The sequence below is a fragment of the Phyllobates terribilis genome, unplaced genomic scaffold (genome assembly GCF_046119375.1).
Source record: "Phyllobates terribilis strain yellow unplaced genomic scaffold, ASM4611937v1 Scaffold_11__3_contigs__length_659146591, whole genome shotgun sequence".
NCBI lineage: Eukaryota > Metazoa > Chordata > Amphibia > Anura > Dendrobatidae > Phyllobates > Phyllobates terribilis.
Window position 1 is genome coordinate 437,047,310 of NW_027362771.1, and position 27,843 is coordinate 437,075,152.

The following is a 27,843-nucleotide window of genomic DNA, read 5'->3' on the forward strand; positions in this document are numbered from 1 at the left end:
AGACTGGAACTGAGTGTACGGAGGAGACCGACACTGCAGAGGGATACAGGAGCGGGTCTGGGAATACGGCCCCCAGAGAGGCGGGACGAACAGGCAAGGAGCGTGTTCAGACAGGACAGACCAGACGCAGGAGCGGGTCTAGGAAATCGGCCACTAGAAGGCGGAACGAACAGGCAAGGAGCGTGTTCAGACAGGACAGACCAGAGAACACAAAAAGGACACAGTTCAGACACGGGAGCTGATACCGCAAAGCAGGAGACATACAGGACTCAGTTCAGACACGGGAGCTGAAACCGCAAAGCAGGAGACATACAGGACTCAGTTCAGACACGGGAGCTGATACCGCAAAGCAGGAGACATACAGGACACAGTTCAGACACGGGAGCTGATACCGCAAAGCAGGAGACATACAGGACTCAGTTCAGACACGGGAACTGATACAAAAAGCAGGAGACAAGAGACGGGACCTGGCACCTTCAGAGTGCAAGCACACACTGAAGGAAACACTATGCTCAGGCAGGGATAGAAGGGAGCTGCTGAGCTATATACCAAGTGACATACAGCAATAGGCTGAGGACGCACAAGGGGTGTGACCCACAGCAGGTACAAAAGGCAGGAAGTGATCGGGCGCCGCCCTTAAGCAGCAGAAACAGACACAAACAGACAGCATGGAGGGAAGCCAGAGAGACATTCTGGACAGAAGATCAAGTGCGCCCTCTTGCACAGTGGGAGATGGACCACCATGCAAGGACGCCGCCAGGTATGTTACAGTACCTCCCCCCTTACGCCCCCTCTTCTTCAGGCCTGCCAGAATCTTCCGCAGGGAATTCGAGGACCAGTCGTTCACTGGGTTGGAGGGGGACAGAGACTTGAGGGTAATCTCTGCTTCGAGGTACATCTTGTCAAGCTCACAGGAAAAAATAGACGGGTTATCAGGTACATAATGAGGAAAAGTCACTGTCTCTTTGTTATCTGGTGGTATCCCGGAGGATTCAGGAAACAACTGGAGGTCCTCCGCCGGGTCAGAAGAGTGCAGAGGCTCAGAGAAAACAACTGCTTCAGAGTACACTAGGTCGGACTCACTGGAGGAAGCAGGCGAGGTATCGGGTACCGAGTATAGGAAAGTCTCTGTCCATTCACCACCAGGTGGCACCCCGAAGGGTTCTGAACACAACTGGAGGTCCTCCGCCTGGTCGGAGGGGTGTAGAGACTCGGGAGTAACCTCTGCTTCGGAGTACACTAGGTCGGACTCACTGGACGAAGCGAGCGAGGTATCAGGTACAGGATATAGGAAAGTCTCTGTCCATTCACCACCAGGTGGCACCCCGAAGGATTCTGAACACAACTGGAGGTCCTCCGCCTGGTCGGAGGGGTGTAGAGACTCAGGAGTAACCTCTGCTTCGGAGTACACTAGGTTGGACTCACTGGACGAAGCGAGCGAGGTATCAGGTACAGAGTATAGGAAAGTCTCTGTCCATTCACCACCAGGTGGCACCCCGAAGGATTCTGAACACAACTGGAGGTCCTCCGCCTGGTCGGAGGGGTGTAGAGACTCAGGAGTAACCTCTGCTTCGGAGTACACTAGGTTGGACTCACTGGACGAAGCGAGCGAGGTATCAGGTACAGAGTATAGGGGAGTCTCTGTCCTTTCGCTACCAGGTAGCACCCCGAAGGGTTCAGGAGACAACTGGAGATCCTCCGCCTGGTCGGAGGGGTGTAGAGACTCGGAGGTAACTACCACTTTGGGGTACCCATTGTCAGGCTCACAGGACGAAGCGGACAAAGTATTGTGTACCGGGTGTAGAGAAGTCTCTCTCCATTTGTCATCGAGTGGTATCCCGGAGGGTTCAGGAGGCAACAGGGGATCCTCCGCCAGGTAGTAGAGGTGCACAGACTCTGAGGTAACCACAGCTTTGGAGCATCCTTGGACATGCACACCGGTTAAAGAGAGAGAAGCATCTGATGCCGGGTGCAGGAAGTTCTCCTGTGTGGAGTCTGGATGGGCAGAAGTCTCTTCGGCCAGGAGAACTGGTGCACTACCCACGCACATTACCCATTGGGGTTTCTCCGGGATACAGGGAGATGAAGCTTCAGTAGGGACTTCAAGGTTGGGGTCAGGAGGTCTCAGGGAGGACAGACCCTGGCGTGACGGCTTGCCTCTAAGTCTAGCACGTCTGGACTGCCTCTTGAGGTTGAGAGAAGTATTCCGGAAAGCGTAGTCACCCTGTGAGGATTCTGGGTGGGCAGTAGTCTCATTGGGCTGGAGGACTATTGCGCTACCCACACACATTACCCGTCGGGGCTGCTCCGGGATATTGGGAAGTGAAGCTTCAGCAGGGGCTTCAGAGTTAGGGTCCTCAAAGACCATACGAAAGGCCACCAGGAAGGCCTACAGGTCAAGGATGACAGGATCCCATGCTTCCCATAGGGGGGTGACCCATTTCAAGGCATCACCCGCTAGGTAGTCAATCATAAAGGCCACTTTAGCCCAATCGGAAGGAAAATAGAGAGGGTAGGCCTTAAAGTGTAGCATGCATTGCTCCACAAATGCACGACACTGTCTTGGATCCCCATAGTAACGTGGCGGATCCGCAGGAACGAGGGCTGATAGATCCATCTGGACGGGTGCGTAATTCGCCTGGAACTCAGCTAAAGGGGGAAAAAAATTTATTTATTTTATTTTAATGCATGTATTCGCTGGAAAAACTTCTCAAAGAGCGAAGGCCGTGGGGCTCAACGGGAACCATGGCCTGAGCATGCTGTTATGCACACGCCCGGGCTAAGCGGCGTGTGCGTGTGATTGTAGTGATTCCACTGGACCGTGCCGGAGAGTGAATGCCTGGAAGGGCGTGACTAAGTATTCACCCGATCCGACCAGGGTCGCACGACGGCATACGACGCCAGTGCACCAAGGAGGAACCGAGCAGAGGGACCAGGTGCTACTCCAGGACAGACCCCGGACACGGCTGTTGACCCACACAGGGGAATACAGGAACAGGCTGGTAGGCTGGCACACAGACTGGTGGGTATAGGCAGGCACGACTGGTATGCAGGCAGGCGGGTATGCAGGCAGGGGGGTAAAGGCAAGCACAGCTAGAGTGCAGACAGGGAGGCACTAACAGGTAGGAACACAGGCGGGATAGGACCCAGTACACACCGGGACTCAGGAACAATACAGGCAGAGGGTTACAGGCAAGCACAGCTAGAGTGCAGACAAGGCTGAGCAGGGAGGACAGGGCTCTGTTCACACGGAACAGACAGGAAGGGAAAGACAGAGCCAGATACTCACACAGTACTTGCAGAGACAACAAGCAGGAGTTAGGTACGAGTTCAGACTCTGCAGAAAAAGGAAGGGAACGGACATAGAGGCAAAACAGGTAAAGGACAGGAGAGAGTTCAGACTGGAACTGAGTGTACGGAGGAGACCGACACTGCAGAGGGATACAGGAGCGGGTCTGGGAATACGGCCCCCAGAGAGGCGGGACGAACAGGCAAGGAGCGTGTTCAGACAGGACAGACCAGACGCAGGAGCGGGTCTAGGAAATCGGCCACTAGAAGGCGGAACGAACAGGCAAGGAGCGTGTTCAGACAGGACAGACCAGAGAACACAAAAAGGACACAGTTCAGACACGGGAGCTGATACCGCAAAGCAGGAGACATACAGGACTCAGTTCAGACACGGGAGCTGAAACCGCAAAGCAGGAGACATACAGGACTCAGTTCAGACACGGGAGCTGATACCGCAAAGCAGGAGACATACAGGACACAGTTCAGACACGGGAGCTGATACCGCAAAGCAGGAGACATACAGGACTCAGTTCAGACACGGGAACTGATACAAAAAGCAGGAGACAAGAGACGGGACCTGGCACCTTCAGAGTGCAAGCACACACTGAAGGAAACACTATGCTCAGGCAGGGATAGAAGGGAGCTGCTGAGCTATATACCAAGTGACATACAGCAATAGGCTGAGGACGCACAAGGGGTGTGACCCACAGCAGGTACAAAAGGCAGGAAGTGATCGGGCGCCGCCCTTAAGCAGCAGAAACAGACACAAACAGACAGCATGGAGGGAAGCCAGAGAGACATTCTGGACAGGAGATCAAGTGCGCCCTCTTGCACAGTGGGAGATGGACCACCATGCAAGGACGCCGCCAGGTATGTTACAATGCCCTTCAGTAGGGTTATCAATAAGGGAACAACAAAAACATTAAACTTTAGGAGGGCGAAGTTTGATCAGCTGATAGAAAACCTTCAACTTATTGACTGGGACAAAGTTCTTAATCAAAGGAATACGAATAGTAAATGGGAAACCTTCAAAAGAATTCTGAACACTCAGTGCGAGAGATATATACCGTATGGGAATAAAAGGGCCCGAAATAAGAGGAAACCAATATGGTTGAACAAGAACGTAAAAGGGGCGTTAAATAGCAAAAAAGAGGCATTGAAGAGATTAAAACAGGAAAACAGTAAGGAGGCACTAATGTGTTACAAGGAAAAAACGAGAACCTGTAAAAAACAAATAAAAATAGCGAAGGAGGAAACAGAGAAACGTATTGCTAGGGAAAGTAGATCAAATCCCAAATTGTTCTTTACGTATATAAATAGTAAAAGGATTAAATCGGATAATATTGGACCGATAAAAAGTGAGGAAGGCAAAATCATAGAGAAAGATGAGGATAAAGCTAATCTATTAAATAATTTTTTTTCGACAACTTTCTCAAAGGAAATAGAACTAACAGGAGAAATGAGAAGTGACAAGCTTAATCCTCCACTAAGTATGACAAATCTAACCCCAGCTGAGGTACAGAAACGCCTCAGTAACATTAAAATAAACAAATCACCAGGACCTGATGGCATACACCCACGGGTACTAAGGGAACTAAGTAATGTGATAGACAGACCGTTATATCTTATATTTAAGGACTCTGTTGAGACTGGGTCTGTACCACTTGATTGGCAACAGGCGAATGTAGTGCCAATATTCAAAAGGGAGCAAAAAGTGACGCCGGAAACTATCGGCCGGTGAGTCTGACGTCCGTTGTGGGCAAAATTTTTGGAAGCTTCATTAAAGAGGCAATTACGGAGCATTTTGATGCTAATAATCTTTTAATCCCGAACCAACATGGATTCATGAGGAATCGCTCCTGCCAAACAAACCTGATTGACTTCTACGATGAGGTTAGCTCTCGAGTAGATCACGGGGAACCAGTGGATGTCGTGTATCTCGACTTCTCAAAAGCGTTCGATAGCGTGCCACATAATAGGTTGGTATACAAAATGAGAATGATGGGGCTGGGGGAAAATATTTGCAAGTGGGTAGCAAACTGGCTAAGGGATAGAAAGCAGAGGGTGGTTATAAATGGAATATACTCAGATTGGGTAAGCGTCACTAGTGGGGTACCACAGGGGTCTGTACTAGGCCCAATGTTATTTATTATCTTTATTAACGACATAGTCAATGAGATAAATAGTAAAATATCAATATTTGCAGATGACACAAAGTTATGTAAAACAATTAATACAAAAGAGGACAGTGCAGACCTACAGAGGGATTTGGATAAGCTGGGTAGGTGGAGCATTAAATGGCAAATGAGGTTTAACGAGGAGAAATGTAAGGTCATACATATGGGAAGGAAAAATGGAAGTCACCAGTACTCACTGAATGGGAAATCATTGGGGAATTCAGAGATGGAGAAGGACTTGGGCATCTTGATTGATAGCAAACTAAATTGGAGTGCCCAAAGTCAGGCTGCTGCTGTAAGGGCAAACAGGGTAATGGGATGTATCAGAAGAGGTATAGCTGCAAAGGATGAGAACATTGTTCTTCCACTGTACAAAGCACTGGTCAGACCACACTTGGAATACTGTGCTCAGTTATGGGCCCCAATATATAGAAAGGTTATAAATGAGCTTGAAAAGGTACAAAGGAGGGCAACAAAATTAATAAAGGGAATGGAGGGACTGCAATACCCAGAGAGGTTGGCAAAACTAGGACTATTCAGCCTGGAAAAGAGAAGGTTGAGGGGGGACATAATAAATGTGTACAAATATGTTAGGGGACAGTATAGAGATCTTGCCCGGGATTTGTTCAAAAGGAGGAATATTACGGTAACAAGAGGGCACTCACTAAGACTGGAAGAGAAAAGGTTTCAGCACCAGCATAGGATGGGGTTCTTTACGGTAAGAGCAGTGAGAATATGGAATTCACTGAGTGAGGAGACGGTAATGTCGGATTCACTACACCAGTTCAGGCGGGGACTGGATGCATTTCTAGATACCAGGCAGATTTCAGCGTATACTTAAAAATAAAATAAAATAGTAGGTTGATACAGGGATTTATTCTGACTGCTGGTTTCAGAGTCGGGAGGGAATTTTTCCTCAGGTGAAGATTGGCTAAATCATTTGGGGTTTTTGCCCTCCTCTGGATCAACTATAGCAATTACAGAACTAACAGGTCGAACTTGATGGACACAAGTCTTTATTCGGCTTTACAAACTATAAGATAAAACATCAAGAATGGGCCAAGAAATATATTAAGACTGATTTTTCAAAGGTTTTATGGACTGATGGAATGAGAGTGACTCTTGATGGGCCAGATGGATGGGCCAGAGGCTGGATCAGTAAAGGACAGAGAGCTCCACTCCGACTCAGACGCCAGCAAGGTGGAGGTGGGGTACTGGTATGGGCTGGTATCATCAAAGATGAACTTGTGGGACCTTTTCTTTTCTTCAAGCAGTGGTACAGGAAAAAGTCGGTATCGTTCAAGAAAAATATGATTTTCATGCAGGACAATGCTCCATCACATGCATCCAACTACTCCACAGCATGGCTGGCCAGTAAAGGTCTAAAAGAAGAAAAAATAATGACATGGCCCCCTTGTTCACCTGATCTGAACCCCATAGAGAACCTGTGGTCCATCATAAAATGTGAGATCTACAGGGAGGGAAAACAGTACACCTCTCGGAACAGTGTCTGGGAGGCTGTGGTGGCTGCTGCACCCAATGTTGATCGAAAACAGATCAAGCAACTGACAGAATCTATGGATGGAAGGCTGTTGAGTGTCATCATAAAGAGAGGTGACTATATTGATCACTCATTTTTTTGGTTTTGGTTTTTGCATGTCAGAAATGTTTATTTCTAAATTTTGTGCACTGATATTGGTTTACCTGGTGAAAATAAACAAGTGAGATGGGATTATATTTGTTTTTATTAAGTTGCCTAATAATTCTGCACAGTAATAGTTATCTGCACAAACAGATATCCTCCTAAGATAGCCAAATCTAAAAAAAATACACTCTAACTTCCAAAAATATTAAGCTTGGATATTTATGAGTATTTTGGGTTGATTGAGAACATAGTTGCTGATCAATAATAAAAATAATCCTCTAAAATACAACTTGCCTAATAATTCTGCACACAGTGTAATGGAACAATGAAATCTGAATTATACCTGATTCTGTCAGGACATCTGTCCATGAGCTGAAAGAAAACCTGAAGGGTTTCCAGATGCCAGCAAAGTGAATGAGATTCCTGAAGTCTCATGTACATGTTGCTTATTTTTTACTTGCAGATTTGGTGCAGATTTAAATCTGCAGCATGTCAATTCTTTCAGTGTTTTGGTGCAGATTTCACCTATACTATTGATTGGGGAAAAATATGCAACAAAAACGCATATAAAAACGCGTCAAAAACACAGTAGAAACGCGTGTATTTTATGCTGCTTTTTTCCTGCCAAGAAACGGTGCACAAATTTCTGCAGCAAATACTTAACGTGTGCACTCTAACACAGATTTCTGGGATATCTTAAAAATAGGACCTAATTAGATTGAAAAAAAACAGTGATCATGAATTGTCATTGTCTTAACACTTTGACACTGGAGGCCAGCTGGAGCAACAGAGCGCCGATGTGAAGATTATAGCAAACGGACGTGAAATGATGTTCTGCCCATTGTCAGGTATAATCGGGAACTCACGAGTAATAGAGGTTGGCCATCTATACGATCTGGTGTGGCAACTGTGTGACTGGCCAGAACGGAGTGTGAAAGAGAAGTAAGTGGCAGCGATTTCTTGTGTCTCTAGATCATAATAGTACAGCGAGTGAAATAAGTATTGAACACGTCACCAATTTTCTACTTAAATATATTTCTGAATGTGCTCTTGGCATGAAATTCTCCCTAGATGTCAATAGCTCCTTTAGAAATATATTTACTTAGAAAATTGGTAACGTGTTCGATACTTATTTCACCTGCTGTATACTACATATAGGCAGGCCTACACCCGAGGTTGACATTAGTTAATTTATTTCTGGGATATAATGAAGTTTGATTAATTTGACTTTGGTTCTGTTTAATAAAATTGAATTGGTGGATTAAAATTGTTGTTAATAAACTTAAAAACTTGCAACAGAGTAATAACCGGCACCACGCATACCGAGCTACCCTCGTTAGCTGGTGCAGCACCTCCAAAGGTGAAGTCCGTAGAATCACAGCCACGTAGAAATGCATGAGGTGGCACACTGCATGAGGTAAAATCTTCTTTAATTCACATAACAATCAAAACATGGATGCGGGTACTTACCAGGACCTGTGGAAGCGTGCTTGGCACACGAAATGGCCGTCGTCCAACTGTGGACCGGCTCCCCCGCATCCATGTTTTAATTGTTATGTGAATTAAAGAAGATTTTACCTCATGCAGTGTGCCACCCCGTGCATTTATACGTGGCTGTGAAGCTTAAAAACTTATTAGGAGATAATTTGCTGGAGGCGCCTTGAATGGAATCTGTCAGCAGGTTTTTGCTATGTAATCTGAGGGCAGCATGATGTTGGGGTTAAAACACTGAATTCATTGGTGGTGTGTCATTTATTAGGCTGTGTGCTGTTGTTTACTTACAATGAAGATTGTATTACCAGGATATTATTATATTATATAATAACTGCTGGACTAGATCTCACATAACTGCTAGATCAATCACGCCCCCTTCTGTGATTAGCAGCTCACTGTCAATAGACAAAGTACACAGAGAGCTGTGACTCGGGTGAGGGTGTGGTTAGCACTCTAAGCTTTGCTTCATTCTACATCTAAGAACTCTGATTGTGTCACAACTGCTGCCCCCAGTAAACTAAGTGATACAAGTGATACATCTCCTTCAGTCTCTCTCCCCAGCTGTCACTACTCACCTAAATAAAATATTTAACCTCTCTCTTTCTTCGGGTATCTTTCCCTCTTCATTCAAACAAGCCATCATAACCCCTTTACTTAAAAAAACATCCCTTGAACGGAACTGCGCTGCTAACTATAGACCTGTCTCTAATCTTCCCTTCATCTCTAAACTCCTGGAACGCTTGGTCCACTCCCGTGTAATCCGCTATCTCTCAGATAACTCTCTTCTTCTTCTTGACCCTCTACAATCTGGTTTCCGCTTCTACTAACAGCAAAATCCAAAGGTCACTGCTCCCTGCTGTTTCTCCTGGATCTTTCTGCAGCATTTGACACTGTGGATCATCAGCTCCTCCTCACTATGCTCCGCTCTATAGGCCTCAAGGAAACCGTTCTCTCCTGGTTCCCCTCTTATCTCTCTGACCGCTCCTTCACTGTATCTTTTGCCGGCTCTTCTTCCTCTAATTTTCCCCTTATTATCAGGGTTTCTCAAGGCTGAGTCCTAGGCCCCATCTTCTTCTCATTATATACTGCCCCTATAGGACAATCCATCAGCGGATTTGGTTTCCAGCATTATTTCTATGCTGATGACACCCAATTATACACTTCTTCCCCTGACATCACCACCACTCTAATATAAAGTACCAAGGATTGTCTGTCTGCTGTTTCTAACATCATGTCCTCCTTCTATCTGAAACTGAATCTCTCCAAAACTGAACTCCTTTTGTTTCCTGCCTCTACTAACCTACTTATACCTGACTTTGCAATTTCCTTGGGTGGTGCAACCATAACTCCCAAGCAGCAAGCTCACTGTCTTGGAGTCATATTTGACACAGAACTTTCCTTTACTCCCTATATCCCATCACTCTCTCGCTCATGTCACCTGCACCTTAAAAACATCTCCAGAATCTAAACTTTTCTCACCTTTGAAACTGCAAAAACTCTTAGGCTATGTGCCCAGCCCACGATGCAGAAATGCTCCAGATTTTTCCTGAGCGTTTCTGCATCTCCCTGGCAGAAAAAAACACATGTGGATTGTACATGCGGATTGTACATGCGTTTTTCCTGCCAGGGACATGCGGAAATGAAGCGTTCTTCACATGCATTTCTGCATGCGGGTTGACAAGCGCTTTCCAAGCGATTTAAGGCTGTGTGCCCACGTAGCATTTTTCAAGCGTATATGCTGCGGAATTTCCGCAGCGTAAACGCTTGAAAAACGCATGTATATCCGCACCCCATGGTCCCCAATGGGATTCCGCAAGTTCTATGCACATGCTGCGGATTTTTCCGCAGCGTTTATGCCGCGTTCAAAAATCCGCAGCATGTCATTTAATTTTGCGTTTCCGCAAGCGGAATTGCCTTTGTCCAATACATAAAAAACGCAAGGCAATTCCACATGTGGAAAACGCGTGATAAACGCGCGAAAAATGCGCGATAAACGCGTGCGGAATTCCGCATGCGTTTTTCCGGGAGAGGACTTGCATTTATGCAGCAGAAATTTTCTGCTTCATAAATGCAACGTGGGCACATAGCCTTAGCATCACTTGGAAAGTGCTTGTCCACTTGGTCACACTATATAAATCCATGCAAATGGCATAGATTTATATAGTGTGACCCGAGAGAATGTCAAAAAATAAAAAATAAATCTATACTTACCTTCCGATGGCCCCCGCAGTCTTGCTTCGCTCGGTGCTGACTGCCGGCAGATCGCGGTACACTGAAGGACCTGCCGACGCCAGCGTCGCGTGACCCGTCACATGACTATGACGTCAGCGCAGGTCCTTCAGTCCATCGCAATCTGCCGGCAAGGACAGAACAAGCGCACCGGGGGCCGTCAGAAGGTAAGTATATATTTATTTTTTATTTTATTCTTTTTTTTACAGTTTTCTATGGTACCCAGGTCTGGAGGAGAGTCTCCTCTCCTCTAGACCTGGGTACCATCCACACATTGAACGCATGTATTCCGCATGTGCTTATCTTGTGAAGCGGAATACATACGTTCTAATGCAAGTCAATGGCTGCGAAAACGCAGCACTTCCGCAAAATAATTGGTAGTGCTGCGTTTTTTTCCGCAATGATAATCTGCAGCGGAAATTTCGGCAGCATATGTACAGCACATGCGGATTATCATTGGGGAACATGGCAGGTCTTCTACCATGCGTTTTTTAAGCGTTTCTGCAGCGTTTTTGCCGCTGCGGAAAAGCTTAAAAAACGCATCGTGGGCACACAGCCTTACTGACGCTCTTATTCACTCTCGTGTGGACTACTGCAACTCTCTTCTGATCAGTCTTCCTCTTACCAAACTTTCTCCTCTCCAATTCGTCCTGCATGCAGCTGCCAGGGTCGTATTTCTATCAGGTCGCTTCACCGATGCCTCGACCTTGTGCCAGTCATTACACTGGTTGCCCATTCGCTACAGAATACAATACAAACTCATCTCTCTCACCCACAAAGCTCTCCACAGTTCTGCACCGCCCTATATCTCATCGTTCATGTCTGTCTATCACTCTTCCTGTGCCCTCCGTTTTGCAACTGATGTAAGACTAACATCCTCCTCAATCCGAACCTCGCACCTCCGTCTCCAAGACTTCTCTGGTGCTGCGCCAGTTTTCTGGAATGCACTACCCCAAAGATCCGACTAATATCTAGCCCTCATGTTTTTAAGCGTGCTTTAAAAACACATTTGTTTAGACAAGCCTATTACCTCAACTCACCAACCTAACTCTCCCCTGTACCATCCTAAATGTCACTCACAATCTGCTCCTGCGTATTCATCTGTCTCCACATTCTCCATGCACCCAATAGCACACGGTAGCTGCACTCAGACAGGTGCTGATTGATGACCGGATCATGCAGCTTAATATGAAAACCCTTATTTATTATAATGATGGCTGGACTGTACATAACAACACTATCTACCTATTGTGTCCCCCTGTTTCCCTATATAGATTGTAAACTTGCGGGCAGGTCCCTCACTCCTCCTGTAACTGTTGAAATGTGTTACATTGTGTTGTTTTTATTGCCTGTAAATGTCCCTACTTAATTGTAAAGTGCTGCAGAATATGTTGGCGCTATATAAATAAAAATTATTATTATTATAAATCATTGGAATCAGGGAAATGTATTGAATAAAAAAAGTATATTTTTAGAAGCAAGAATTGGATAATACAAAAATAGATCTGCGATGGTTAATGATTTGTAAGATTGTTAATGACACAGGGATGCATCCGCTAACTGATGTCTGTCTAGGATGAAGTACTGTACAACAGACATAGATGCTCATGAGGAGAACATAATTTTACCTCTATACAAGTCACTAGTGCGACCACACTTAGAATACTGTGTACAGTTCTGGTCTCCGGTGTATAAGACAGACATAGCTGAACTAGAGCGGGTGCAGAGAAGAGCGACCAAGGTTATTAGAGGACTGGGGGGTCTGCAATACCGAGACATGTTATTACACTTGGGGTTATATACTGTGGAAAAACGAAGGCTTAGGGGTGATCTTATTACTATGTACAAGTATATGAGGGGACAGTACAAAGACCTGTCTACTGATCTTTTTACTCTGAGGCCAGAGACGGGGACAAGGGGGCATCTTCTACGTCTGGAGGAAAGAAAGTTTAATCATAATCACAGACGCGGATTCTTTACTGTAAGAGCAGTGAGACTATGGAACTCTCTGCCGCATGATGTTATAATGAGTGATTCACTATTAAAATTTAAGAAGGGCATGGATGCCTTTCTTGAAAAGTATAATATTACAGGTTATATATACTAGATTCTCTGATAGGGCGTTGATCCAGGGAACTAGTCTGATTGTCGTATGGAGTCGGGAAGGAATTTTTTTCCCCAATGTGGAGCTTGGTGTTTGCCACATGGGTTTTTTTTGCCTTCCTCTGGATCAACATGTTAGGTTATGGGTTGAACTAGATGGACTTAGTCTTCCTTCAACCTTAAAGAAACTATGTTACTATGTTACATTTGACATTTGCGTTCCAATTTGGCCCACTAAGCATACCTTTCAAAATGATGAGTATTACAATAGACACAACATATAGGAAACTTCAATGGAATTCATCAAGCCAAAATCCATAATATGTGGCTATGCTTTGCAAATTATACAGCTCATATGAAGACCATGTGTCTGTGACTGTTTCCAGTGTCTGGCATCTGGCTTTTATAGCATTACCTTCAGAATTTTACAGTAAACAAGTGACGACAGTGCATAGAAGCTAGTAATATTGCTTGCCAAGTACTATCTTATTATATCTCCTTCATTCCTAATAAGTTACAGCAAAATCAAAACAATTACATTACGTCCCTACAATGTGCTGACTACAGCACAATGAAAGCATCGGCCACAACCAGGAACAAGATAGTCATTTTTTCATATAACAATGTACACATGGACAATTAATTAATAAATATAGTTCTGCCACACAACTCAATAGACTTCCACATCCGCTTCCAAATAAATTGAGTAATAATGTATTATTACTAGTGTTGAGCGATACCTTCCGATATCAGGAAATATCGTATCGGATTGGATCGGGCCGATACCCAAAAAGTATCGGATATCGCCGATTCCGATACCGGAAACCAATGCAAGTCAATGGGACACAAATATCGGAATGAAAATAAACCCTTTCTTTCCTTGTAGGTTAATTCTACATGAAGTAAAACAACTAAGAATAATGTAGAATGACATGAAAAGCCGGCAATTCATCAGCGGCATTCACCGGTACCCGACAATTTACAACAGAAAGAATAGAGCTTCACACATAGATTAGATAGATAGAAACATGTCAGTCACATATATAAGAAGTACAGTGATAGTGTTGCTTACTGTACTTGTCATTTAGTGTAAAGGATTTATTAAAAAAAATATTAGTGTTTTCGTGCACCGTCTCTTTAAAAAAGCCGGCCGGCAATTCAGCAGCGGTACCCGACAATTTATAACAGAAAGAATAGAGCTTCACACATAGATTAGATAGATAGAAACATGTCAGCCACATATATAAGAAGTACAGTGACAGTGTTGCTTACTGTACTTGTCATTTAGTGTAAAGGATTTATTTAAAAAAATAATAGTGTTTTCATGCACCGTCTCTTTAAGAAAGCCGGCCGGCAATTCAGCATCTGTACCCGACAATTTAGAATAGAAGGAATAGAGAATCACACATAGATTAGATAGAAAGAAACATGTCAGTCACATATATATGAAGTACAGTGACAGTGTTGATTACTGTACTTGTCATTTAGTGTTAAAATAAAGGATTTATTTAAAAAAAAATTGGCGTGGGGTTCCCCTTAATTTTAGGCTCTAGCGGAGGTTAAGCAGACAGCTGGGGCAAATGTTTGAAGCCTGGGAAGGGGGTAATACCCACGGAGCTTCCCAGGCTACTAATATCAGCCCCCAGCTGAATACCTAGCCTTTACTAGCTATTAAAATGGGGGAACCCCCCCAAAAAAATAACGTGGGGTCCCCCCTAATTTAATAGCTAGCACAGGCTAGGCAGACAGCTGGGGGCTGATATTAATAGCCCAGGAAGGGTGCCATGAATATTGGCCCCCTCCCAGGCTAGAAACACCAGCCGTCAGCCGCCCCAGAAATGGCGCATCCATAGGATGCGCCAATTCTGGCACTTAGCCTCGCTCTTCCACGCTGCCCTGGTGCGGTGGCAGGGGGTAATAGGGTTGGGGTTGATGTCAGCTTATAATGCCAGCTGACATCAAGCCCAGGTTAGTAATGGAGAGGCGTCTATAAGACACCCCCATTACTAACCCCATAGTCAAAGTTAAAAGAAAACACAAACACCCAGAGTAAAGTCCTTTAATTGAAATAAAGACACAATTCTTTATTGTTCTAAATTAAACCATACTTACCATCACGCCCATTCCAGCTGAAGCCAACGATCTCCTGCAATAAAAGAAAAATAATAAAGCAACCTCATCCTTACCTTTCGATGGTTCCCAGGACAGCTCCAGCTCTGCTACATCGAGATGACAGGCTGGACCGCAGCAGAAAGCTGCCATCCAGCCTGTCATCCCGCAGACACTGAGAAGCGCAGGCATGCTTGCGCTCCTCAGTGTCTCTCTGTGACGTCATCCAGATGAGCCGAGTTCATGTCCAATGAACTCAGCTCACCTCATGCACGTCACTGACAGCGTGGGAAAATTCTCCTGCACTCAGCGCTTCAGCGTGAGAATTCTCCCACGCTGTCAGTGACATTCATGAGGTGAGGTCATGTCCAATGAACTCAGCTCACCTCATGCACGTCACTGACAGCGTGGGAAAATTCTCACGCTGAAGTGCTGAGTGCAGGAGAATTTTCCCACGCTGTCAGTGACGTACATGAGGTGAGCTGAGTTCATTGGACATGACCTCGGCTCATCTGGATGCCGTCACAGAGAGACACTGAGGAGTGGAAGTATGCCTGCGCTTCTCAGTGTCTGCGGGATGACAGGATGGATGGCAGCGTTCTGCTGCGGTCCAGCCTGTCATCTCGATGTAGCAGAGCTGAAGCTGTCGTGGGAGCCATGGAAAGGTAAGGATGAGGTTGCTTTATTATTTTACTTTTATTGCAGGAGATCGTTGGCTTCAGCTGGAATGGGCGTGGTGGTAAGTATGATTTAATTTAGAACAATAAAGAATTGTGTGTTTATTTCAATTAAAGGACTTTTTTCTGGGTGTTGTGTTTTTTTAAATACTTTACTAGAAATTCATGGTGGTCATGTCTAATATTGGCGTGACCCCATGAATTTTGGGCTTAGGGCCAGCTGATAATGCCAAGCTGGCCTTAACCCCTTTATTACCCAGTGAGCCACCGCACCAGGGCCCTGGATGAGTTGGGTACAGCGCCAGAAGATGGCGCTTCTATGAACGCACCATTTTCTGGGGCGGCTGCGGACTGCAATTTGCAGCGGGGGTGGCCCAGAAAGCTTGGGTCTCCCTGCGCTGCGGATTCCAGCCCCCAGCTGCCTAGTTGTATCTGGCTGGGCACAAAAATAGGGCGAAGCCCCACGCATTTTTTTTTTAAATTATTTCATGAAATTCATGGAATAATTAAGAAAAAAAGGGCTTCCCTATATTGTTGTGTCCAACCAGGTACAAATAGGCAGCTGGTGGTTGGGGGCAGCCCATTCCTGCCTGCTGTACCTGGCTGGACACAAATATAGTGCGAAGCCCCACGTCAACTTTTTTTTAATTATTTCATGAAATAATTTTTTTAAAAAAGGGCTTCCCTATATTGTTGTGTCCGGCCAGGTACAAATAGGCAGCTGGTGGTTGGGGGCAGCCTGTTCCTGCCTGCTGTACCTGGCTGGACACAAATATAGGGCGAAGCCCCACGTCAATTTTTTTTAAAATAAATCCTTTATTTTAACACTAAATGACATTTGAGAAGTTAATAAAGATGCAGTCCCTAAATTATTATTTATTTTTTAATTAATTTTTCCCAAAACTTTTGACGTGGGCTTCGCCATATTTTTGTATGCCAGCCAGGTACAGCATCCAGCTTCTATGAACGCGCCATTTTCCGGGGTGGCTGCGGACTGCAATTTTCAGCGGGGGGGGGGGCAGAAAGCTTGGGCCTCCCTGCGCTGCAGATTCCATCCCCCAGCTGCCTAGTTGTACCTGGCTGGACACAAAAATAGGGAGAAGCTTCACGTATTTTTTTTTTTAATTATTTCATGAAATTCATGAAATAATTAAGAAAAAAAGGGCTTCCCTATATTGTTGTGTCCAACCAGGTACAAATAGGCAGCTGGTGGTTGGGGGCAGCCCGTTCCTGCCTGCTGTACCTGGCTGGACACAAATATAGTGCGAAGCCCCACGTCAATTTTTTTTAAATCATTTCAGGAAATTCATGAAATAATTAAAAAAAATTGATGTGAATTTCATGAATTTAAAAAAAAAAAACGTGGAGCTTCGCCCTATTTTTGTGTCCAGCCAGGTACAACTAGGCAGCTGGGGGCTGGAATCTGCAGCGCAGGGAGGCCCAAGCTTTCTGGGCCCCACCCGCTGCAAATTGCAGTCCGCAGCCGCCCCGGAAAATGGCGCGTTCATAGAAGCGCCATCTTCTGGCGCTGTACCCAACTCATCCAGGGCCCTGGTGCGGTGGCTCACTGGGTAATAAAGGGGTTAAGGCCAGCTTGGTATTATCAGCTGGCCCTAAGCCCGAAATTCATGGGGTCACGCCAATATTAGACATGACCACCATGAATTTCTAGTAAAGTATTTAAAAAAAACACAAACACCCAGAAAAAAGTCCTTTAATTGAAATAAACACACAATTCTTTATTGTTCTAAATTAAACCATACTTACCATCACGCCCATTCCAGCTGAAGCCAACGATCTCCTGCAATAAAAGAAAAATAATAAAGCAACCTCATCCTTACCTTTCCATGGCTCCCACGACGGCTCCAGCTCTGCTACATCGAGATGACAGGCTGGACCGCAGCAGAACGCTGCCATCCAGCCTGTCATCCCGCAGACACTGAGAAGCGCAGGCATACTTCCATTCCTCAGTGTCTGGCTGTGACGGCATCCAGATGAGCCGACAATCTGCAGCGCAGGGAGGCCCAAGCTTTCTGCCCCCCGCTGAAAATTGCAGTCCGCAGCTGCCCCGGAAAATGGCGCGTTCATAGAAGCTGGATGCTGTACCTGGCTGGCATACAAAAATATGGCGAAGCCCACGTCAAAAGTTTTGGGAAAAATTTATTAAAAAATAAATAATAATTTAGGGACTGCATCTTTATTAAGTCCTCAAATGTCATTTAGTGTTAAAATAAAGGATTTATTTAAAAAAAAAACGGCGTGGGATCCCCCATAATTTTAGTCTCTAGCGGAGGTTAAGCAGACGGCTGGGGCAGATGTTTGAAGCCTGGGAAGGGGGTAAAACCCACGGAGCTTCCCAGGCTACTAATATCAGCCCCCAGCTGAATACCTAGCCTTTACTAGCTATTAAAATGGGGGACCCCCCCCAAAAAAAATGACGTGGGGTCCCCCCTATTTTAATAGCTAGCAAAGGCTAGGCAGACAGCTGGGGGCTGATATTAATAGCTCAGGAAGGGTGCCATGAATATTGGCCCCCTCCCAGGCTAGAAACACCAGCCGTCAGCCGCCCCAGAAATGGCGCATCCATAGGATGCGCCAACTCTGGCACTTAGCCTCGCTCTTCCACGCTGCCCTGGTGCGGTGGCAGGGGGTAATAGTGGTGGGGTTCATGTCAGCGCCAGCTGCCATGAAGCCCAGGTTAGTAATGATGGCCGTCTATATGACACCCCCATTACTAACCTACAAAGTGTTAAAAAGAAAAAACACACTACACCCAGAAAAAAATAATTTATTTGAAATAAAACACACAATTTTATTTAATTCTTAGTTTACTAAAAAAAAAAAATAATTACCTGTCCACGTTCCTGCGCTGATCTCCCATGCACAGCTGTCACATCTGGAGATGGTGACAGCTGTGCATGGCTGCTGTAAGCTCACGCTGCCGGGAACACGTCCGCTCCCGGCAGCGGGAGCCACTGACTGAGGTCACCGGAGTGCATTCAGGCAGCGCAGCTCCGGAGACCTCCTTTACGGCAGTGCTGTACCGTGGGAATTTCTCACGATACAGCAGGGCCGTAAAGGAGCTAACCGGAGCAGCGCTGCCTGAACTCCGGTGAACCCTTACGGCCCCGTCATTCTAGCGGCGGCAGCGGTTCAGAGCGGTCACATTCTATGTGGCTGCTCTGAACTGGAGATCTTCGTGGGACACTCGTGGACTGCTATGGAGGGGTAAGGATAAGGTTCTGGTTTATTATTTTATATTTTATTACAGGAGATCGATGGCTTCGGGGAATTAGGTGTCTAGGTGAGTATAGGTGTAGTTTTTTATTTTTTACTTTATTTTAGGTGGCGATCGGCGGGGACAGGTAATGTATGAACTAATTTCTTTTAGGTAACCACTGGCCACCAATGACATGTATTTAAAATTTATTGGGGACACAGTAGGGCAATTTAAATAGCAGGATCAGGCTGATGGGAACTACTGCTCCCATCGAGCTGATCCTGCTGGCAGGAGTGGACGGGGGACAGACATAGGCCGATGGGAGTAGTAGTGTCACATCGGCCTATGTCTGCCTGCACGCACACACCCGCACAGACACCGCACAGACACCGCACACACACACCCGCACACACACACCCCGCACACACACACCCCGCACACACACACCCGCACACACACACCCCGCACACACACCCGCACAGACACACCCCGCACACACACACACCCCGCACACACACACACCCCGCACACACTAATCATGACGGGTCTGGGAGGAGTGGCTGACCTGTGCGGCCGTGGGAAAGTTCATGTGAGTTCATGCAATGCAGTCAAGCATGAACTCACATGAACCCTCTGAGGGCAACGCGGCGACTTCAAATGAACAGCTGATCGGCATCACCTGATACCTCAGCTGTTCATTTGAAATAACCGGCGGGAAAGCGCAGCACAGAACGGGAAAGCCGGCGGTGAAGTCTTTTCACTGCCGGCTTCCCCGCCCGGGTCCTTCGCTCCTTGGTGCTGCGCTCCCCGCCCGGTCCTAATTTACGATTGGGATTGGAGGTGGCGAGGGGAGCGGAGGATCGGGGTGGGAGGCTGCGGGGAAGCAGTATGGGGCTGCGTGATTGTTTAAAAGCCGGCGGCTTTTTACCGCGCGCCGGCTTTTAAACAATCAGGAGAATTCTCCCCCGCTGGGATGGCATTCTGATGACAGGCTGGATCGCGCTGCCATCCAACTTGTCATCCTTCACAGACACTGCAGAGCGCAGGCATTATGGGAACTTCCGATTCCGGTATTCGATATTATAAAAGTATCGGAATTAAGTATCGGAATTCCGATACAGTGAATATCGGCCGATACCCGATATTTCAGTATCGGAATGCTCAACACTAATTATTACAATCAGTAATGCAACACTGCACGTGGATAATGGACAGTAGAAGCTCAAGCTATTTTTACTTTTTGCTTTATAATAGTTTTGCCATATCAGAACTTCACATATTCAAAGAACAAAAAGTATGGAAAATTAATCGATTTTTTAGATTTTTACACTAGCAAGCAAAAGGCTAACAATGTTTTGAACTTTTGACTTTCAGGCTCCATATCTCACCATCCACTACTGCTTCTAACATGAGACTACCATCATTTTATAGTCAATCATCTTGGCTATCTCATACATAGATTAGAATTCCAACTATTTAGCATATGATTAGTTACGTAGATTCTTGTTATGTCACTGCATTGTTACTGTTTTGCTCCTAAAAATCTAAATTTAAATTTTTATTAATTTGTTACTAATTTGTAAATCCACCTGGCTTTCAACACTGTCTGAATTCTTCTGGGCATGCTCTCGATCAGATTCAACATGTCTCAACCGAAATCTAATCCCAGGTTGTCATAGAAAATATTAAAATCTCCAAGCCATATTCAACCCCCCTCCCTCATCCTCTGTCACACAGATTAGCAGTAGGACAAGAGCTGGCAATCTAGTTGACAGTTTCAGTCTCCAAGAAAATAGACCTTAGACAAAGGACATAGGGAAGTGACAAATCCTAATTAAAATGCAGGAATTCATTTTGAAGCCCAGGTGACTGAAAGAACATGTCTATTGTGCATAGACAAAGAATTATAGTTTGGACAGGTAATTGAGCCAGGGGAAGTCTTTTCAAATGGTTGGACAGCAATAGGGACCTGTGTTTTCACATAGACAAAGAAGTGGAAGAAGCCTTTTGTCCCCAGGAAATACATTGTCCTTTCAGTGGAAATGTCATTCATTTACACTAGACACTTTTGCCCCTGTAAGGGAAATATTTCACCTGCAATAGACTGGATGTCTACAAAATAAAATGTTGAATATCGAAGTTTGTATTAATCCGATATTGATGGGACATACCTTTTCGGTTTCAGGGCTAATAGAGGAAGAAGATGCATATTTTCTCATAACTGTAACCCCTACCTATAAGCCACAAATCAATAGTGGTCAGACCGCTGACAACAGCCAGATCATCCAAGGCACCAAATACAATTAATAATTAGATATAAAGACACTAATGTACAAATATATGCAAAATTTTATTATTCTCAAGACACAGTACATAGGACATGATTAAAAAACATGATAAAAAACACACACAGGACAAAGGACAAATAGAAGAAGAAAAAAAAAATTCACCCAAACAAAGGAGAAATGATCAATAGATGTATCAATGACGTATTGGACAGCTGTGCAGAATAAATGTACTTCAATAACAATGGTACATAATTCCAAATAACGCTAAAATATATATGGCATGGTATAGGTAAATTGATTAGTAAGAGAGCATAATGGAAAATATCTATGCTCCACTATCAAGTCCACAAATAAATCAAATATATAGCAATGTAGGAATAACGAGAGTACCAGAAAATAAAGATGCACAAAAAGAAAGAAAAGAAAAAAGTATAAATAACCTACGCGTTACGCCAAATGTTTATTGCTTCATCAGGGGTGTAGACAGAGTTCTAGCAGCAGACACATCTCTTTGACAACTGTTAAGAGGAGACTTTGTGCAGCAGGCCTTCATGGTAAAATAGCTGCTAGGAAACCACTGCTAAGGACAGGCAACAAGCAGAAGAGACTTGTTTGGGCTAAAGAACACAAGGAATGGACATTAGACCAGTGGAAATCTGTGCTTTGGTCTGATGAGTCCAAATTTGAGATCTTTGGTTCCAACCACCGTGTCTTTGTGCAACGCAGAAAAGGTGAACGGATGGACTCTACATGCCTGGTTCCCACCGTGAAGCATTGAGGAGGAGGTGTGATGGTGTGGAGGTGCTTTGCTGGTGACACTGTTGGGGATTTATTCAAAATTGAAGGCATACTGAACCAGCATGGCTACCACAGCATCTTGCAGCGGCATGCTATTCCATCCGGTTTGCGTTTAGTTGGACCATCATTTATTTTTCAACAGGACAATGACCCCAAACACACTTCCAGGCTGTGTAAGGGCTATCTGACCAAGAAGTAGAGTGTCGAAAGTGCGACACTTTCTTTAAATCTGATGGGTCTAAGACCTACAGGATTAATAGATCAATCACCTGCACTACTAAATATGTGATATATTTTGCTACCTGCCCGTGCGGACTGGCATATGTAGGTATGACTACCCGTCAGTTTAAGGTCCGTGTTCGCGAACATGTCTTGGGAATTATTGCTGCGGCCGACCAGACGGACACATCCACTTTAAAGACCATACCCCGCCATTTTAAGACCCACCATAATTGTGATGCCTCTGGGTTTAAAGTAAGGGGTACTGATTGCATTATATCCAACATACGAGGTGGTAAAGTGGGACTTAGACTTGCCCAAATGGAGTCCCGTTGGATCTGGACTCTCAATACCTTGCACCCCAATGGATTAAATGAAAGTATTAGTTATTCCCCTTTTCTCTAGTCAGCCGCCATGCTTGTAGATATATAAATATATATATGTGAATCTATTTGTATGTTTTTGCATATTTACACCTAAAATCGGCCCAATATGTTTGAGGCTTCTGTTTTTAATTCATATTTTGTTTTATTGTTTTTACTTACTTGTTTTCTTTGTGTCATTTAGGACTTCTTTTCTTCTTTTGATATCATCTTTCTTGCACTTCACTGGGACCTTCGCCTCTGTTTTCTTCAAGATGTGTTGTGTCCTGAAGGGACCACGAGGGAACATGTACTATAGATAAATATGGATAAGAGATAAATATGTATCAATATTTTATGTTGTTTATATGTGTACAGTTTCTTGGATATTTGTCTCAATGTATAATATTGACTTAATGACACACATGGTATGTGACTGGATAAATATGTACATCTATATCTATATATATATAAAACAATGTGGTTACATTCTCTATGTAAATATTGGTGACTACTTATATGCATATCTCTGTGTTCATACTAAGACAGGGATTCTCTTTGACCCACGCATAGGTTAATTTTAGGTGACCCTAAATGTGTTATACGGATATATCTCTTGTGTTCACTGTGATGGTTGATTCCAGCACATATATTTTCCTCCATTTACATATAGGTAGTATGTGATCCTCGAAAATATTTACTTTGATTGATACCATGTGTAATTAATGGGCTTTAAAATCGAGTATCACGCTGCCTTGGGGTTGGAGGTTCTGTATGGTGTGCTGTGATCAATCACTGCTTTGGCGATAATCCCTGTGGTTGGGTCTATGAAACTCCCTTTTCTTTTTATCACTAACGAAGTCCTATGTCTATTCTCATTACCTATAGGGATACTTGTGACCAGGCACGCATGCGCGCTATGTGGGTCTCGGCGCTTGCCGGCTCTCCGTGTCTTGATTGGCATGCGGCGCCGGGGAATTTTGCCCCGCCGCCGGATGTTATGTGACGCGGACGCCGGCCGGCGTCTTGTTCCCCATGGTGACGCATGCGTCACTTCCGGTCCTTGGTGCCGCGCGGTGCCTATAAATTGTGACACATCTGTTCTAGTCATACGCCCCCTGATGAAGGGAAGACCGAAACGCGCGTCGGGGCATTCCCTGCTCCACGTGTGCACCTTCCAGATAGACCCGTATTCCCTTTGACTGCCTTGTGACCGTCTGACGTCCCTGGTATGTACACAATGGTTGTGTTGTGAATTATTGTCTTAGGCAGTAAAGGGCAGCAGGAATCATTAAGCGTATCCATTTATGATATTAGGAAATAGCATTGCCAAATTAAGTTCTGAACAAGTATGAAATAACATTGTCGTGCCCACTATTACAGTGACATATATGGATACACAATGTGGTGTCTTTTTTCCATAGTGATAGTCCTATTGCTTATATGTTATTACAAATTAATGATCTCATTATGTGGAATATAGGATCTGTCTTGAGGGTTGCCATGTGGGGAGCGTTATTTTAAGCTTCGCATATTTTCTGCACTTACCCCTTTTGTATGCTTATTTATAATAAACTTGTTAATTGAATATTTTCAAAAACTCTTGGAGGTTCTGGTTTCGTCTCTTTTTTTCTTTGTTTTGCACAAGAGTGTGCAAAGTAGTCATCAAAGCAAAAGGTGGCTACTTTGAAGAACCTAGAATATAAGACATATTTTCAGTTGTTTCACACTTTTTTGTTAAGTATATAATTCCACATGTGTTAATTCATAGTGTTGATGCCTTCAGTGTGAATGTACAATTTTCATAGTCATGAAAATATAGAAAAATCTTTAAATGAGAAGGTGTGTCCAAACTTTTGGTCTGTACTGTATAGTGCTTGCCATCACTACCAAACAGACTGAACTTGGATTCAGCCGACCACAACACCTTAGACCAATCTGTATCTTTGCATTAGCTGTGTTCTTTGGCAAAACTCAAGTCGTACCTTCCGGTTCTTTGCAGAGATGAAAGGCTTCTTGACTGGAACTCGTGCATTCAACCCTACTGCTCTTAGCCGTCGCACCACATTTTGCGACTCACTTTGACCCCATATTCTTCATTTATTTTGTGCGAAATCTGTACAGCACTTTTATGGACATCAGATACTGACTTTTTCTTAATAATGTGATCAATTTTGGAGGAAGTTTTCTGTGGTCATACACTTCTCGGTTTGTCAGCTGTTCCACTGTCTTCTTTTTCATTCTTTGACATACATGACACTTAACTCTGAAAACAGTTGAACAGTTGAATTCCATAGCTACCTCTTTTTGGCTTTTGCCTGACTTCACTCTCAGAATAATAAGCTTCCTGACATCTGGTGATAAATTTGTCTTTGTCTTTGCCATGATTTACCCTAAAAACACACCAAAAATAAAAAATAAAATTTAGGCAAAATTCGACTACCCATCACAAAATATGCAAAACATTTGGCTCAGCAAATGTTGTAAACTAACACATAAAGAAATGAAACAATGTCAAACACAATTTTCTTCATTACCGCTGACAACCATTTGCTTCCGGTTTACTAAAATCACTTTTAAAAAAAATGCAAAACTTTTGGTCGCTACTGTATATACCATACGCTCACTGTTAGTTTCCCGATAACCAACCTATTAGTGGAAACAGCCTGCAGCCTCTTCTATTAATCGTTGGCCAATCGTATAATTGTCCAGATGATAGGGGGCACCAGAGAGCTGTTTGCCCGAAAAGATCATCGCGGGTGGATCTGCGTGACCCCCCTTCCTGTGATCTTTGACACTTTGTGATCTTTGATCTTTGTCTCTTCCACACCTTCCCAAAGTTGGTGCATACTGGTTGACTTTCTTGGGTATGTATACAGTTTTTTCCTCAACTCTACCCACAAGTGTTAGATTGGGTTGAGGTCTAGGGAATGCGGGGGGCCAATCCACCACCTTCTACTTCCGTTTCATACTCAAAGTACTCGAGTGTATGAAGTAACTCGTCTTGTAGGATACTCACAAATAGCTCAGCGTTGAGACCACCATTGATCCTGGCCAAGTATCCAATGCCATTGGCTGAGAAACAACCCCATATCATCAGGCTTCCTCCACCAAACTTGAGAGTACCTTCAATTTCTTGATCCATTGGCCCCTTTTTCCTTAGTTTCTTCCGGATCCATTTGCACCCATCAGAGCCTAGTCTATTGACTTTCGTCTCATCGCTCCAAATCACCCATTTCCAATCTTCTACTGTCCACTTTTTGTATTCTTTTGCAAACTGGAGCCTGCGTTTCTTATGATAATATTGAAGTCGAGGCTTCTTCACCTTTTTTCCAACCACCATTCCAGATTTTTCCACTACCAGGAGCAAAACAGTAACAATGCAGTGATATGGCAAGAATCTGCATAACTAATCATATGCAAAATACTTGCAAGTCAAATTTATGTATGAGATAGCCAAGATGATTGTCTATAAAATTATGGTAGTCTCACGTTTGATGCAGTAGCGGATGGCGAGATATGGAGCCTGAAAGTGAAAAGTTCAAATAATTGTTACCCTTTTTCTCGTCTGTGTAGCTCTCATCATCATATATCACTACTAAAAGCCCAGATAATGCAACTGAGCTAAGTCATGTTTGAGCTGGAATAAGTCCACCTCACAACAGCTGCGTTAATGGGATTCTGATGTGATCTTTTTTTCTTGAAATGCAGCAAGACTGGATTTTTTTGCAACTTAAAAAGTCGCCAGTTATGTAAAAAACATCACATTCTAGGACAACTGAAGATGTAGGATAAAAAACATGCTCCACTAAAATTTTGTAGGCGTTACATTTTAACCAAGTAAAACGTGTGTCAATTGACTTGATTGCTCAATGTAGATTTCAAGACATTGTGTCACACAAGGTGAGGGAAGGAGCAAGTGTACAACGACGGGAAGAGGGGGAAGGGAGCCAAACAACTAGGGAAAGAGGGAGTGGAGACACTTAGGGAGATCTAATATCACCCTGACTACTCTATAGTCCCTATATAGGTTCCGCACCTATCCCCGAGCTGGAAACGTAATCCCTGAATGTTCCTAGAGCTAGGCCCTAGGTAAGGAGGGGACGGGATGAGCACTAGTCAGGCCCCACTGTAACTAAAGACAACAAGGTAAACAAACAAAGGGGATATACTTAGCTTGAGAAGACACCAGAGAGATAACGCCAACTGTCCTCCAAGGGAAGTCCAAGAAGAAACTAGCCGACTATTAGTACTCCAGGCATGGACAGAGGAACATAGAACTATCACCGGTGACTCTCTGGAGACACTGAGAGTTTTTAACTACCAAGCAAGGGTGTGTCAATTTAGCAGCAGAAGGTAGAGGTCGCTGCTGGGTCCTAAACAAAGAAAGATATCACTACACTACAGAGATGAGAGGATCAATAAGGTGTCTGCAATGCCAAGCGCACTGACCTTCTACAGCCGGATCCAGAGCGACTGTCTGTCACACTTGATACACCCGTGACACATTGAATGTGTAAATTTGCAGCTAGTTTCCACCATGTGTGCACTCACTCTTAGTTTTCTTTTCCCATATCCACTACTGTAAAAAATATTTAAATCCAACATTAAGGGATTGGCCTGAGGCAGGCCAAACACATGAGATGGCTGTCGACCGAATGATACTTCGGCCGATCGTTCGTCCAACTGCCATCTCAACCGATATTCCCATACACAGGAGCGTTCACTGACATGGCGGCTGGTGGCTTATTTCAGGGAGAATAATTCAATCGGCACCCTGAAATCAGACATGCACGATCAACATCTCTCCTGACATCAGTTTGCAGCCCCTATACACATTAGACCTTGTTCCGAACCCATTGATGTCAGCAGGCTCAGCCAAATTTGTCTAATATGTCCAATGTGATATCATAAGATAATTTTGAAGTGTATGGGACCATTCACATGTCCAATTTTGATCTGAGTGCCGGATAAAAATCAACAATGCAAGTCAATGGGTCAGTGAAAAAATCTGACAGCACTCACATGACATCCGAGTGCGGTCCAATTTTCTCGGACTGTCAGAAAGGAGAAGGTGGAGAAGCTTACACTTTGATCAAACTCTGTTCAAAGTCTAATCAAAATAGCTGTTTTTCTCCTACGTGAGAAAACTGAACGTCTGAATAAGGCCTAACTCAGATAGCTACTGCCTGACAGCTGAGCTTACTGAGTATTCGGAATCGTGAGAACAGACA